At 42.6% G+C, this 16,420-nt stretch overlaps 1 long non-coding RNA gene across 1 annotated transcript in view; it reads right to left on the bottom strand.

Moving 5' to 3' along the window:
• Positions 1 to 10,165: 10,165 nt before the first annotated feature.
• LOC142826458 (uncharacterized) overlaps positions 10,166 to 16,420 on the bottom strand; it is a 200,207-nt gene continuing 193,952 nt past the window's right edge. The window contains exon 8 of the long non-coding RNA XR_012900587.1: positions 10,166 to 11,879. This is a non-coding gene — a long non-coding RNA (uncharacterized LOC142826458). The remainder of the gene's footprint in view (positions 11,880 to 16,420) is intronic.

Genomic DNA, 16,420 nt, shown 5'->3' with positions numbered 1-16,420 from the left:
AAAAGGCACCGAACTAGTGCTGCTAAATTGTTTCAAGTTGTCATTTGTGGCAGTAAAATATATATTTTTCTAAACACTATGCAGATGTGTCAGGCAGCTATTGCAAAGGTAATGCCTTCCTTTACTGGCTTCTTGAACATCTCTGACATTAACGTAGCCAATTGGGAATAGGTTAAGGGCATGGTAACAATGCTGGGACAACATACCTATGCACTTACAAGAAGTAGTTATCCATTCAGATCTTTGGGAGTAGTTACATCCAGTGAAATAGATGAGATTTTTTCACTGTTGGTGTTACAAACCATGACTTATATTAAATTAATATGCATTCAGAAAAAATCAGATCAACCCAGGATAGGTAGGGCCCATGATAAACTACTCACATTGTTAAGACATGATAGAAGTATTACCCACATCAGCCCAGAAAATATGTGAGTCTTGCATAGTGATGCTACTCTTTGTGGTATTATTGCTTTAATTATTTTGGCTACATGGAGGGGGAGAACAAAAAAAAATCGGAAGTCCTTTAGAGAACTGCTGAATGGAACTAAACAAAATATAATTAGATTGAGTCCTATCAATTGTTCAAATTTTTAGCAGATTTAAGATTTTGGTAAGTTTTTGTTTCTGTGAAAAGACTGCTTCAAGGCGACCGTATCTGTATGAAAGGGGTTATTTTTCAAAATAAAAGTGAGTCGATAGCTGCTTAGACATAAACCAGACTTTCAAAGCACGAGCTGAACTATGAAAAAGTAGCTCCAACTGCTTTCAAGTTGACTGGCACCATTTCTGTTGCATGATATCCCTACCTCAGGAGTCGCTGAATAAGTTTAATTCAGCAAGAAGTTGTATTTTAATTACTTTGGAATAGAAAGTGGATTCCAATGAATAAATGAAAAACAGGAAACACGGCTAATTGGGAACTTTACTTAAAATAGCTAATCCCAGCAAAGGAGAATACACCACAATATAGTGTATCATAAAACTCTGCCGAAAATACATGATACTGGAATGAAAGATGCCACCTCTGGAATTTTGTATAACATGGCATCATGAACTGCAAAACAGAGCACATGTACCTACTGGTCAGGGCCTTTCCATCAGTGGGGCTGCAGGAAGGCGCCATCTTATCCTCTGGGATACAGCTCCAGTTCTATAGATAAACATCCTTTAAAAAACCTTTACTGTAAATACGTTTCTAAGCCAGGGCAATGTGCACGTATGGAAACTCCTATCCTAACGCCCTCGGACCTCTAGCACGTCAGATCAAAGAGGGGGTTTTAGACGAGTTTTGCATCTTTTACAGATTGTAGGGGTTTGGTTGTCATTCAGCTTGCGTTTTCTTTCCCGCTGATCCTTGCTCACCACTGCAGCAAGTCTCCTCGCAAAACTGTCTGTAGCTCAGGGTCACCTTCCCCAAGAGCCCTAAACCCAGGATGTTGCTGGGACTCTTGAGAGGAGATGCCTGAATGTGAGTGACGCATACCTGTTTGTTAAAACGGCAGCCTTTGCAATCACATAACGTGATATTAACAATCTTCTCCCCACCCACCCCCCAACACACACACACACACACACACACACACACTTTTTTGTATATCCCTTGAATTGGTTGGTTACATCAGGGAGAGGCGTTTGCCATTAATCTGGGAACAAACTGCTAACCTCGGTGACTGGTATTTTAGCTTTTCTTTTCTCACTTTTCTTAGTGTGGGGAAAGCAGTAAAGCTTGTGTGGACTGATTGTGAGGGGCTCTGCTGGAATTTGGCAGCCCAAAGGCTTGGAGAGCAGCCCCATGCTGACTCCTATTCAGCGGGCCAGTTTTCCGCGAGCTTTGGAAGTTTCACTCAGCCGTGCACTCAATGGCTTCACAAAGCTGATTACAAGCTTCAGCGCATTCCTGAAGGAGCCAAAAGCGACGCAGGTGCAAACGAGCCGAGGGAGCCCCTTATCCCGGTGACAGAATGGGACAAGCTGGGAAAGGCTTGGACCACACAAATCCAAGGCTCACCAGGCAGCAGCAAGCCTGCCTTGGGAACCGGGGGTCATTATCCCCTCCATTCAGCGGGGACCCAGAAGCAGCAGCACGTACCAGCACTGGGGACAGCTCCCCCGGTCCCTCTGTCCTCTCAGGAGACAGCAGCTCTTCACCTGACACCTCCTCCCCGTTTCATCCAACCGCCTTCCCTTTAAACTAGCACACAGGCAAGCTGCTCCCTTGGGTTTATTCCCCACCCTCCTTCCGTCTCCCTATTGTAACACAACGTACAATAGCTTTTAGCCTCACAGTATGAAATAGCTGGGCTTGTTTTTCGTTAACCCACCACACATGAAATCTCTCCCCCCCCCCCCCCGCCTTCCTGATATAAAATATCGCTCAAGGTTCTAACTTGAAATCCAGCATGGACAATGAGCTGATCCTAAATGGCAGGACTCTTGACTGAAGTTCCCTCGGCACCACTTTTTAAAGTGTGCCTGTCCATGGGGCATTCCTGGGAGAAAAGGAACAGGTCTTACATCGGTTTCCCTTGCCCTCCAGCTAAAACCAGTTCAACACAACCTTACTGCAACTGCCAATGGCTAGTATGCTTCCCCTACACAATGAAAGCACCCCTGCTTCCTTTCCTAGTGAGTGTGGGGGTGGGAAGGAGAGAGGAGGGGGACCTTGCTGCTGGATGAAGCGAGGCGTTGTTGGATTTTATTTGGGTTTAGTGAGAGACAGCCCCGCTCATCCGTTTCTGATTCCCCTTGCTTTCCCCTCTGCCTGGCGAAGAGACCGCAATTTACTTTGCGGCGTAATTAATTACGGCCCTTCTCCGCTATCAATTACTGAGAAATCAGCCTTTCCCGGAGAGAGGAGGAATAATCAAGGAATTTTTCAATCTGGGGGGGACCTCGGACTTGAGCGTGCACAGTGCAGCAGGGGAATTGCAGGACTGCTGGCCGCTAGTTTCATATGCAAATAGGACCAGCCTTCAAGTTACTAGCATGGTTTCATATTTTTTAAAGGAGGCATTATTGTGGTGGTTTTTTTTTAACAAACCACCCGCTACATGCCCTCCCTTTTCTTACAGCGAGGGTCTCCCTGCTGCTGCCTCTTCCTGCCCCCCCCCCCCCTCCTGTTTAGCTACTGTCCCACAGCAACGTTAATTTCGCACTCATGGAAATGAACTCAGCCTGGCTGGTAGCTAATATTAAAGCGATCTCCTTAACTCTCTGGGCTCTCTCGCTCTAGCTGTGCCCAGGCATGTTCGTGGTGTGCTGCTGGCATGGCAGAGGCATGAAATCCCCCCCTTCCTCAGCGCATTCCCTCCCCCCCGCTGAACTCCCTAAGTTCCCCTTGTTTTGCCTGTTTGCAGAATGTTGGGGAGGCAGGCAGCGGCGAGTTTGCTTATGTGGAGCACACCGCTTGCAAGCGGTTGCCTTGGCAGAAAGGTGCAGCTTTCTGATGTTCTTTTGTCTGATAACTAATTCAAGTTAATGCGATCTTTATGTAAAGCTAACAGCGGATAATTGTCTATTTTCTCGCCAACAATCTCCATCACAATCACTTATCTGGAAACCTGCGGTTGTATTAATCGCTATATTCCCCGAGATAAGCGTCTCTCGAATTATCAGTAAACACTAGAGGGAAATTAAACAAACTCCAGAGCCACTTAAGTTTCCTCTGCGGCTTTAACCCCATCCATGGGGAGAGGGAAGGCGCAAAAACTGGGACCTTTATAAAGGGCTAGGTCGGAGTAGGTGAGGAAGGGGGGTCCAGGGCAGATGGGCCTGATTTTGTTTGTTTGATGTGGGTTTTTTTGTGTTTGAGAAATGCAACAGCAACCTCTGCTCAGTATTTGGGGCTCTGCCCTTTGCATCGTGTGGAACTTTACGGAGAATTCTTGTAAATCATGTAATTAAGAATATTAGAAGCTCCGGGGAGGAGGGGGGAGAGAGAAGGTAGGATATCACAGATTTCTAGATTAGGTATAGTTTTATGGCCTTAGTTGGGTTATAGCAGGGAAGAAGGAGTTCCCCCTTCAGGAAATCTCCATATTAGCAAATTATTGGCAATGTTTATACTAGAGAGTGACTTAAACCTCAGGAGAGAAAGAGCGAAAGAATGAAACTACGGTGGGAATACATATTTTACTGCTCAAATCCCATCAGTTCTGTTAGGTGTAAAGAAATTATAGCAAATTGTTCTGAAAACCCCTCGAGGGAAAACATACTTGTATGACAAAGATTTTGTCTTTTTTGAGATGAAGTCAAAACAGCAGTGTCGAATGAAATTTATTTTAGGGGGAGGTGTGTGTGTGTGTGTGTGTGTGTGTGTTGGAGCAACCCCTGACATTTCATTCGGAAGCCTGGGACAGCGCAGAGTTTTCAACTTTTGAGCAGGGTAATGCGGTTTAATCCTCTCCTCGCTCATGACCCTCGCAGATAACCGCTTTCTAGCTGCCCACTCAGAATAGAGCCCCTTCCTTTTCCTGGAAAATAGCGGATTTCAGAGTGAAGCTGTGCGCTGCTTATTAATAATCTCTATTGCACTTAGCATTTACATATGGGCTTTCCATTTTCATAGCGCTTTATAAAAATTCATCCATTCATCTTGCCATTCGCTTAGAGAGCAGACAACAAGGAACTGTAAACATGACTTTGTGCGGCGGTTTTATTTTTAATAAGAAAACTTTTATATATAAACACCTTTAATTAAACAGCTTTCTCATTTTTGGGGGGGGAGTAGTAGACGCTTCTGTGATATTTGTATACGTAAAGGCATAATGTTTCCATTAACAACTGATTAGTGCGAGAAGTGCTTAAACTCTGCGGTTGTTTGTTCCTCTTTGAGCTGCAGGTTCCCAGGCTAGCTTTTTCTTATGGCATTTGAGAGTCATCCCACTTCATCTCTCACCTGAATCTTGTCATCTCTGCCATCTTGAAGTGATCTGTGAACAATGCAGGTCCCTTGGACAGCCCAAGCTGGTCAATCAGGCAGAACAGACTATGCAAATGGAATGGAAAGGCGAAGCGATGGAGAACACTGGCTCCCATTGTCTTGAGAATTTCAAAGCGAAGCCCAGCTGCAGCAGCGTTGCTGTCTCGGACCTTGGTTGCTACTCTAATGTCATCATTGCAAAACATCAGATTTGGAAAACTAGACACTCTGAATGCATGAGTAGCCAGCCCTCTGCAAAGATTTCACTTTTCCATAACACGTTTGTGAGCCACAAAAACATAAGGTTGCCTCGGATAGGGAAGGGGAACGGGGAGAAGATTCCAGCCCCATGATTTGATAAGGTTCTTCGTTTCCTCATTATTCCATCATACACTATTAGATAACTGTTGCGGAGTTGATGCTAAATGTCCTCTTCGTAGTTTTGTTGTAACGTACCCCCATTTCCTGTTGCCTCTAGAGTCAATTCAGTTTGTCGATTATCTTTAACTTAGCTTATATTGTGTTTTAGCATTTTGAGGGGATGTAACTAGCTTGCTCCAGCTGGCTTGTAAACTGCCAGAGAAATATGTATTCAATATTTGCAGTTCATAAAATATGTAGAACGTTGCAGGGTAAAATTGCTAGACTATGTCTCTGCAAGTAACTATACAGAAACGGAGCAGTGTTTTAATGAAGACTTTAACAATTTTGAGCATCCAGTTTCCTAATGATCTTAAATAGCTGTCCCTATTAAATATGCATTAAAGCCCTGCTTAAGATCTACAGTTTTCGGTGAGAGGACCACAGTTAAATTTCTTAGATGTTACGTGAAAATAAAACATTTTTATCTTAGTAAAGTTTAACGTTGTTAAATTGTTAATGTTGTGTATTTTGCAAGGGCAAAAATCGCTAAACATGTTTCACTTACAGCTTCTTTTCCTTTTCTTTTGCCTTTAGGTGACTTTCAGGATCACCATGTGATGTGACGAAACTCCTCTTTCAAAAGCCTCCATGACAAGAAACTGCACCTAGGAGCCACTATCCTAAAATGTTTTCCCCCCTTGCTTTTTCAGTTATCTTTCAGGAACTAATGCATATATGTATTGAATATATTACATTAATAAATGGTGGGATGCTCACCCATTTTAATTCAGATTTTCATTTAGAACAGAGTATGGTTAGTATTCACATGCGAATAGAGAACAAAGTGTCATCTTGATAAAACAGCAAATCTTCAATCATATCTAATCGTTTGTGGGGGGGGGGGGGGGTTTCAGTGGCAAATAAATTTCAGCTGATCTTTACTCCTGTTCTATAGCTAACATTTTTACTTTTAAGGACGTGTTGTTTTCCTGAACAATACCAGTTCCAGGAAAGTGCTCAAGCAAGTATCAATACTGGAGTTATCTAGGATTAAGGCATTCCTATTAAAAATTATTAGCCTGTTGAATGTACGTCTCATCATTTTCAGGATAAAGTGTCTGTATCGCTGGGGTGGGGGGAATAGATGGGATTACCGGAAAGAAAAACAAAACCAAAAGAAAATGACATCATTAGTATACCAGTTATGTCATTTAATCTTCCGGTTGCAAGCTTTTCACTTAAAATTAGGCAAAGAGAACAGAAAATAGCCAAATGCGGAAAGGGAGCACACAGTCCTCCACTCCCCCAGTCCATGCCCATATCTCTTGTCCTGTGTAAGTGGGAAATTGTGCATGTATCAACTTCTGCACCGTCTCTGTCACCTGAGTTCCCGGCAGAACATCTCCCCAAGTCCCTTTCTCCATATTAAAGCTGACCACCGACAATGTAAAACGGGCGGTGTCAGCAGCCACTTTACTTCCTGAAGATGATGCACGTCCTCTCCTGCTGGCCCTAGCTAATCTGACATACAGCCAGTCAGAGAAGAACCAATGTTGATAGGAGAGGGCTCAGAGTGCGGGTCCCACCCAGCAGCAGTCCATACTGTTGGGTTTAGCCCCATAGTTCACGCCAGAGACACCTGCGCAGGGCCGGTGTAGTGAGCAAAACACTAACTTCTCAGAATTTGCTACTTTGGGTGCACTGAGCATGCGCACCTGAACTGAGCAAACTCAGTGTCCCTCGCTGTAGCCGCTGCCCTCTCTCTGCCCACACAGTTCCTCTGAATTTGCAACCAGCCAGCAAAGGTAGCAATTCCTGAGCAGTTATACCGAATGTCATGTTTGTTTGACAGAAACTGTGACCGTCACAAAAACGGAGCGGTTTCACTTTTTGCCTATACACCTGTAGTACCGGCGTTGGGTGTGTAATTGCTGTGCAGAAAGGCACAACCTGACCTCGAGCCGCGGGGGTGGTTTTGCGGTGTGGCACCCTCATTGGCCAACAGATAACGCGAGCTGTTTGCATGGCCCCATCACATTCCCTGTGTGGGGTATGGCCACATCCTCTGTGGGCAGAAACCAGCGCAGCTCTGAGCTGGGTCGCTGCACCTCGCAGAGAATTTGGCCTTGTCGCTAACACACAAGTCGTGGGGCAGAGGGGAAGGCGGCAGCGGGTGTCTCTCCACCCACAGCTTGTCTTTTATCTTGACGGTCGCACCCACCATCACACAACCCCCCCCGGCCCGGAACTCCCCGGCAAGGCCCTGCCCGGGAGCGCGGCCAGTCACTGCAGGCTTTAGTGCGCCCTTTAAAACGGGGCCTTGGCCGGTCAACTTCAGGGACCCTCCGCTTTCTGTCTACACTGGAAACCCGACGCAGACGGACAGTCCCGCCATCAGCGCCCAGAGGTGATGGAAAGGGGAAGGAAACATCCGCCTCTGCCTGCCGAGCGGGTTCCCCACCCAGCGAGCCGCCGCGCGGTGCCCGGGAGAGCCCCCGGAGCGCGGCACTGGCGGGCCGGGTCAGCGGGTTATGCGGGGTGGGAGCGACGCTGGGTCGGGAGGAGACTCCGTGGAACCCGGAGCGGGGCAGCTGGGCACCTTCTCCCTTGTGTCCTGCACCCAACTCCGCCACCCACCCGGCCCAGCCACCTGCTTCCGCCAGCCCCCCCGGCACCTACACCCCGGGCACCCCTCAGCTGGTTTGCTCGTGTCCACACCGGGTGGGGGCGTTTTCAATCCCGAGCGCGCTGCCTCTGCCTCGTGCCCGGCGCGCCACGGCCTGGTGTGGCGGGAGCGATTCTCCTGAGCTCCCCAGAGCGTATCCCACCCCCTGCCGGGGGTGCTAACCCCACTGAAACCAACTGTAGCTAACCCGGGCTCCGTTCTCTCCTCCCCGCCGCCCATCACCCCCTAGCGCCCCTTCCGCTGCATCTGCTCACAAGCTACCGTGGGGCCCCGGCAGCTGGGCTCTTGCGGGACGCAACTTCATCTTCGCTCCCAACTTTCCACTGCCGCCCCTCCCCCCGCCGCCAGCAGCCCCGGCACACTCAGCCACAGTTATCTGTGCTCGCGCACTCACTGTATTTTTCATGTTTATTATCATCCGAGGCTGTGTAGTGCCATCTGGCACACGCACACATGGGGGACGAAAATCATATAGTCAATGAATGGAGCATAGCGGCTCTGCTTTCTCTTTCGTCCTATGGAGCAGTGTCTGCTTAAAATTATGCAGAAGGGATAAGTGAACAATTCACTCTCAGGACAAACGATCAGAAATACCAATCATGAAATTAAAAAATGACTGTGCAGAAGAGACGTCAAGAAGGTGGTTTCCACTGAAATATTGCCCTGCCTTTTCCTCCTTGAATGCTTCCTTTCACCTTGTGCCCTCATAAGAAACAGAATTCCTTCAAGATGTTAGCCTACCTCTGTTTCCTCTGGATTTTTACTGCTTTCAACTAGTCTGTTCAATTATGTGTCAAATATGTTTATGCAAGTGACACATATTAAAGAGCAACTCCTCATATACAAAAGCTAATCACATTATGAATCAGGTTGCAATCCCTGAGACCTTTATGGCTTTTACTGCTATTGTAGAGTGAGCGCAATAAACTGCTTTTAATAGGTTCAGTGCAAGCCAGAAGCCAAAGCATAGCCACCTTATTTCAAAGCTAGTTTTATAACAGAACTATATAATCAAAGCGTCTTTCTTTCATGAGAATGCAAATAGTGTAACATTATCGGAGATGCCTTGTGGAGAAAACTACACAATGTATTGTATTACTTGATTCATTTTCTTTCAATTTTTACTTTAATTCTGTCTAATTACTGTATTGTGATCTAAGTCAGCAATCTTAAATTAACTATCAACTAAACTTTTGAAGAACCCCTACAAGTGCTAGATAATGATGAAATTTAAATGACTACAAGTTATTGTGTAATGTCTACACAGTGGAAAAGCAAACCTTCTGATATTTTCATTTCACTCGCTCAAGTCTCATTAGGTTTTTCTTGTTTCATTTTTCAGCAGGCAAATCTTGGCCTTTTCTACCACACTACAAATAGGACAAACATTTGGGACCCTTTTTGTTTTCCACACTGGAGGAAGAGGGTACCAAAGGAGAATGAAAATACCTCCCATCCCAGCCAGGATTTTGAACTACTTGGGTTTCTTCAGATGGGCAGCTAAATGATACATACATGTCCATGTACATGCACATTAACAGTGATAACAATCTTATCCTGTTGAAACAGTGGATTTCAAGTCAACTCATAGTATCTCTGCATGTGGACTGGGGTCTGATCCACACAGGTTGGGTACCTCTCCTAATTTAGGACCTAGTTCCCAATGCCTATTGAAATCAATAGAAAGATTACTTCCATGGGCTTTGGATCTGGCCTTTACTCCAGTGTCACTGACATCACAGTTCCAACCCTTCTATAGATATTTATTCTCCTGTGAACTCTGATCAGACAAACCAGAAATGCTCAGAGAAAACAAGTTTAATTTAGTTATAACAAATACTATTTCAATTTTTAATATAATCAGGCATTGCTTGCAACCCTAAACAATGTGTTGTGCTGTATAATTGCCTTCAGTTCTTTTGGGGCGCAGCGTGTATGCTCCTAGCTGTATTTTTCTGGCTAAGGAGCATCGGGGTGGAGGGTTATGTAAATAAACCGTGAAAGAAGTATCGACTGTAAAAAACAATGTATGACAAATTCATTGCAACAAGCCAAATAATTTAAATAATGGTTTTTCAATAAATGCCAAGAGCTCAATCCCACACCTTCCTTGATCTCTTTGCTCTGTAACTTGTAAGAAAAAGATCACGGGAGACTTTTTATGCAATAATATATGGTGCCTGTTACAGTTGTTAAGCTCTTCATTAGAAATTCAGTTAGTCTTACCAAAGAGGGTCATAAACAACTGCAATTAAAAACTCAACTCACTCTCGTCTTTGTACCGTGACGTGTATAGAAAAATGTTTATTTTTTGTGATGACTCATTAACTCTAATTAAACTTAACTTTCAACGTGGAAGCTAAAATGAAAAGCAACAGGAACTTAGCTGTTTACTGTCAGATGTTGCTGTTCTACTTCGGAACCAAGAGAACTGCGCTGAACACTACCAGTCACAGAGATCTAGAAGATATATTTAAAAAATGGGAGGACCAAAATACAGCAGTGGTAAAATAAAACCCTCATTTGCTGTGGTGACTGATAACAAAGCTGACAATCTCCACCTCTGTTTATTTCATACTCAAAGGCACAATTTCAATGATAGCCATGTGTTGTAGTAAGCCTCCTCGTTTACAAAGAATATAAAGGCTCTACATTTTCAAATATTCATTGTGATGGTACTCTGGGTAAATAATCGAATATGTGCTGCATTTGGTCAATGATCAGAGTGATAGTTCCACATGTTGAAATTGTCTTGTGCCAGCTACATTGATTGAAACAGCACCACAGACAAAAATGATCTTATTACAAGATGTTTCAACAGTAGATAAGAGAGGAAAGATACCCTAACCTAAATGAGTGACCTTATCTAGATTTTAATATGGTGGTAAGTAATTTATAAATGGCTGGCAAGTGAAACAACTCTTATTATAAACCATAACTCCTTGGAAAGTTTTCAATATTTCAAATGGCTGGAGATGTTATTTCATAATAAATGATTTCAATATGGGATATAGACTTAATTTTCCCTATTTATTTCTCTTGTCCTGTGCCTCACATGGCTCAAGGAATAGGTAAGGCTGGATTTATTGCAAACTTTGTTACTGTTTCACTGTGATTGTTCAGATCATCCCAGGACAAATGTGCCAGCTTAAACTAATGACTAAGCATCTATTGTGTTAGTGCTGTTTCCTGGTTATCTATTTATTATTTATTTCCTGCTTGGCCTATTGTTTCTTTCTTTGTGAAGAGTCCTGTTAGCAGTGATAAAATTCCATATAACATGGCTGAACCACCATGGGTTGGTTAAAAAGGGTCATCTAAATGATAACAGAAAGAACATATAAAGAATCCATCACCACAGTCAGTAGAACAATACAATTTATTTTTACTAGACACCTCATCACTACTGGATTAGTCACTTCACAAATGAGCACATGACACATAACTCACAGAGTAGAAACTCAGTTGCTTAGGCCTTTGCTTCACCAGTGAAAATGAACTGACAGTGCATTCACCATTATATGAGCTCTTCTGTTTCTGGCTCTCTCCTTTATTCCTTGCACACTCTGTACTCAATAAGAATTAAGGAATTCAGGAGAAGATTTCAATCCAGGCAGCCATAGACTTGAATGGCATTATTTTTACATGATTACAATGGATATGATATGACTAATGACACTGACACAACTAGGTGGTCAAAGGTAGGAGGCCATAATTATACTGAAAGGGTTGAAAATTGCAGTCTTTCTGTCGGCATACAAGATAATGAATTCCAAAATGCTTCCGCTCTTGTGCTAGACATCCCTGGAGTTTGTCTCCAGCTCTTCTGTGAGCAGGATTTCCAGTCGAAGGATCAGGTTCTCTCTCAGTACTAAGCAGAACTGACAGCATGACACCTGAAAATTCCTGATAGTTTTAATAAGAGAAAGGAGAGTTTGTAAAAATATTACAGTGACTCAAGAGCCAGAGAATCAGGAATGGGGCTCAAGAGTCCTAGACTCTAGCTCTGGACCCTTAATTCTGACAGCTATTATAAATATTTATTAAACCCTTTCCTGAGACCTGACCTTGGAATTATTGATTGGAATAAATAAAGTTCAGAACCAAATTCTATCCTCACATACAAATGATTAACTTTGGGGATCTCTGGAAATGTTACCATATTCTTCACTTTGCTGTTCGTGACTGTAAGATCTATTGGTAGACAGCAATTCCTTATGTTTGAGCTTCCATCAAGAAAAGATGCAGGCCTCTATTTTTGCATTTTTGTATCAATTAGGCATCTTGTTTTGCCTGCCCAATCTGGTAGTTAGTCTTTTAGAGGTAAATTCACCACTGCCTTAAACTGGCACAGCTCTATTGACTTTGGGGGAGCTACCTTGCTTACTCAAGGTTTGAATTTATTCCCAAGTCACAGAATGTTTTCCAGATATAAAACAGGCCATCAGACTTTGATAGTCACAGTCTGAATCTGCAATAACAGAATTCCTACACTTTGCCCATCTTTACACAAGATCAGGAGTAGAAGAACTGAAAAAGGGCCTGATCGGAAAGCCCCACAAAGTCAGTATAAAGAATCTCAGTTTTTACTTCAGTGAGCTTTATATCAGGCATATGAAAAATAGTCTACCTTTATTCTGCATCATTGATTGTTCTGTGCCAAAAGCCCGATGAGCCTACGGCCCTATAAGTGTGATACACAGTGGTTAGTGACAGGCGGCTTGTAATGTGACTGCAGGCCATGAGACATTTTTCTGACATTGACCATCCATAGGCATGGCCTCCTACTGCTCCCAGTGGCTGCAGTTCTCTGTTCCTGGACAATGGGAATTGTGGGAAGCAGCATCCAGCACATCTTTACAGACTCTTTGCCTGTGGGCACCACCCTAACAGCTCCCCTGGGTCAAGAACAGCAAACTGTGGCCACAGGGAGTTGTGGGGGGCAGTGCCTGTGCATCGTCATTATCAGCAAAATGTCTCGAGGTCTACACTCAGATTACTCTGATAGGCCACATGCAGCCTGTGGGATGCAGGTCACCTACCACTGTGATAAGAGTCATGAATTAAATCCATTTAGCTCAGTAGTTATGTATTACAATATTCTACTAGGTAAGTAATTGTTATAGATTTTTAAAGGGATCACTGTCATCATCTAGTTTGAGTAGAGATGGGCAAAACATTTTGGATGAATCTTTTTTCAATGAAGAATGTACATGTAGGTGACCGAATCATTTTGTGAATTCATATCAAATTGGTGAATTATATTGACTGAACAAATCTGAAACAGTCAAAACATTTCATTGTAACATTTTCAAAATGAAATACTTTACTTTTTAATTCATGATGGCGTTTCATTTTCAAACTTTGCATTTTGAATTTTACCTCCATTTTTAAAATACTTTGAACAGATCCTCAGAAACGAAATGAAACCTTTCATTTTGGGTTAAGTGAAACATTCCACTTTTGGGTCAACCCAAACTAGATTTTTTCCAGTTTGGCCATTGAACTGAAAAACTGGCTGTTCATACAGCTCTAAAGTTTGATGTCTTTCCTATTCCACAGGACTTCCTTGAATTAATTTCTGCTTCAAAGCCAAAAGCTGTAGCTGAAGTAGAGCTTATAATTTAGAAAAGCATCCTACTTCTGATTTTAAAATTTGCAGTGATTCAAAATCCAGCACATTCCTTGATAATTTGTTCCAGTGATTAACTACCCTCCTGTTAATAATATGTATCTTATTTCTAGCATGATTTTGTCTAGCTTCAACTTCTAGCCATTGGATTTTGTTATATCTTTCTTTGCTGGATTGAAGAGCACTTTATTATCAAATTTCTATTTCCCAGGTAGGTGCTTACATCCTTTAACTTTCTCTTTGATAAACAGGGACTTTCATCTGTTTATCACTAAAAGAGGTATTTTCTAATTCTTTAATCATTCTTAGGACTCTTCTCTGAACCCTCTTCTATTTATCAACAGTCTTGTGAATTATCCCATTGTGTTCTGAATAGTTCTGAAACAGTTAATACAAAATTAAATTGTTCTGAAATAGTTAAGACAAATTAAGACTGTTAAAATCTGGAAATAGCAATTTGCATTGAATTATTACTAGATAAATAAATACATAACTCAGAGAGTCAGATTTATACCACTGTGTGGACATTTTTCTAAAAGATCTGCTCTAGGAATTCTTTCGGGGACATTTTACTGCCTAGGTTGTATAGGAGGTTTGTAGTGGAAATGCGGAAGACGATTGTGAGGTCAAGGAAATTAGGTGGTGTACCACAATTGTTCCTTTTGTGCCTGCATTTTCTTACACACCTGGATGCTCTAGGCAGCCATTTGTGTTTTTTGCTGCTTATTATTCTTTTGTTATTCTCAAAGAGTTATCTGTTTGCCTAAGATGGTACAGTATAGGAATGCACTGTTGACTTTCAACAAGTTCTGGGACAGGTCCCAAGGACATGCACCTGGTATAGGACTGCAGGAGCACTTGGGAAGATCACATAGCTATCTGTGCTGAATGTTTCCCACCTGATAATGCTAATTATCTGGCCTGGGAAAATATGCAAAGTATCAACAAGCTAATTATTGGATCTGGGAAAATATGCAATGTATCAACGATCTCTCTCAAAACAACTGGTGTGATTACTGTAGATCCAACAGTATATAAAAACCGGGAATATTCCTAACATTGGGACCGCGGCGTAGACCAAAGCCACAGAAGGTGCTACGCACTGGCCACTGGGGTCTGTCCACTGTCCTTCTTCAAGGGGTTCCCAGCAGCAGAAGGGACGTAAGCATTGCATTTTATTCTGAGATCTGCTTAGGCTTAATAAGTATTGTACTTTCTTAATAAGCATTGCATTTTATTCTAAGGTTTGCTTAGGCTTTATAAGTATTGTATTTTATTCTAAGATTTGCTTCATTGTATTTTACTCTAATATTAAGCACTGTATTTTACCCTAATATTTGCTTAGTAAAATCTTTAAGCCTTCGCCCAATTTGTGTGCTTATTGCCTCCGAATCCCTTAAGGGAAGAACCATTGCCTCTTGGCAATACAAGGTTATGCTAGGACTACATCTACACTGGCGCGTTTTCACACAAAAACTCTTTTGCAGAAGAGTTCTTCTGCAAAAACTCTTCCAGAAGAAGAGCGTCTACACTGGCATGTGCTTTTGCGCAAGAGATGTGCTTTTGCACAAGAGCATCCATGCCAGTGTAGACACTCTCTTGCGCACAAAAGCTCTGATGGCCATTTTAACCATAGGGCTTTCTTGCGCATGAAATTCATGTTGCCTGTCTACACTGGCATCTTCTGGAAGAGCTCTTGAGCAAGAGGGCTTATTACTGAGCAGGAACATCAGAGTTCTTGTGCAAGAAGCCCTGATTTTATACATTAGAACGTCAGTTTACTTGCGCAAGAACACGCGGCCAGTGTAGACAAGCAGCGAGTTTTTGTGCAAGATCGGCCACTTTTGCGTGAGATCGCCCCAGTGTATACACAGCCTAGATGATCACAATGCTCCTTTTTGGCCTTGGTATTTATGAATCTCTGAATGGATCATGGTATATAGAAGGGTGGGAGGAGCTGAATGGGCAGCTGTTATGTTGCCAGCATTGTTGAAAATTAGTAAATTTCTTTACTAAAACTCTATGCACACATGTTTGGAAAAGCTGAGTGTCTGTGTGTCTCTAAAGCTAAGTGTCTATGAAATATAAAACCAAAGGCCTAACGTCAGAGATTCTATGGCCAGAAGGGACCACAGTATCCATCCAGGCTTGACCATCTGTGGTCATTTTCGGTAACCAGGTTTGGTTCTTTAAAGGATTTGAAACTACAGACAGAGGAATACTTCTTTTTAGGGTCAAACCAAGATTTTTTATTTTTTCTATTTACTTTATAATTAATTTTCCATTTAAATCAATTCACTATTTTTGATTCTTTTAAGACAATATAATATACAAAGAAAAAGTAGAAAAACTGTACAGTTTAAAAAAAACAAGAAATAACAACTTCTCCTACAAATATACCCTCCTGATTTACCGTTAAACAATTTATGGAGTTAACAAATATATAATACTCACGTTAAGAAAGATAGAAGCATTGCTTAGATTCAGGAGATATTCTTTTCTTTATGTTTTTCCTTTTTTGGATTTTTCATTGCAATTTACGACTGGTGTTGTTCCCCTTTCGAAGCTTATTTGTTCCCCTTTCAGAGCTTATGTGCGGCAGTGAGATTCAGCGCCGGGGAGGGAGCTCTGGTTGATCAGACCTAGCTTTTTGGATTCGCAACCCGTCCACTCTTGGTCTGTTCCATTCAACCTTATATACCCTGTTTCGGTATTTTGGTATTCCTCCACTCACCTGACAGTTGCTGACATTAGATTTTTGTTGTCTCATTCTGCCCTTACAAAAACTTTCGTCTGCTCCATTGGGGTAATCAGC

The sequence above is a fragment of the Pelodiscus sinensis genome, chromosome 1, assembly GCF_049634645.1.
Source record: "Pelodiscus sinensis isolate JC-2024 chromosome 1, ASM4963464v1, whole genome shotgun sequence".
Lineage (NCBI taxonomy): Eukaryota > Metazoa > Chordata > Testudines > Trionychidae > Pelodiscus > Pelodiscus sinensis.
Note: the sequence above shows the minus strand (reverse complement) of the source record. Positions and strands in the feature narration are given on the sequence as shown.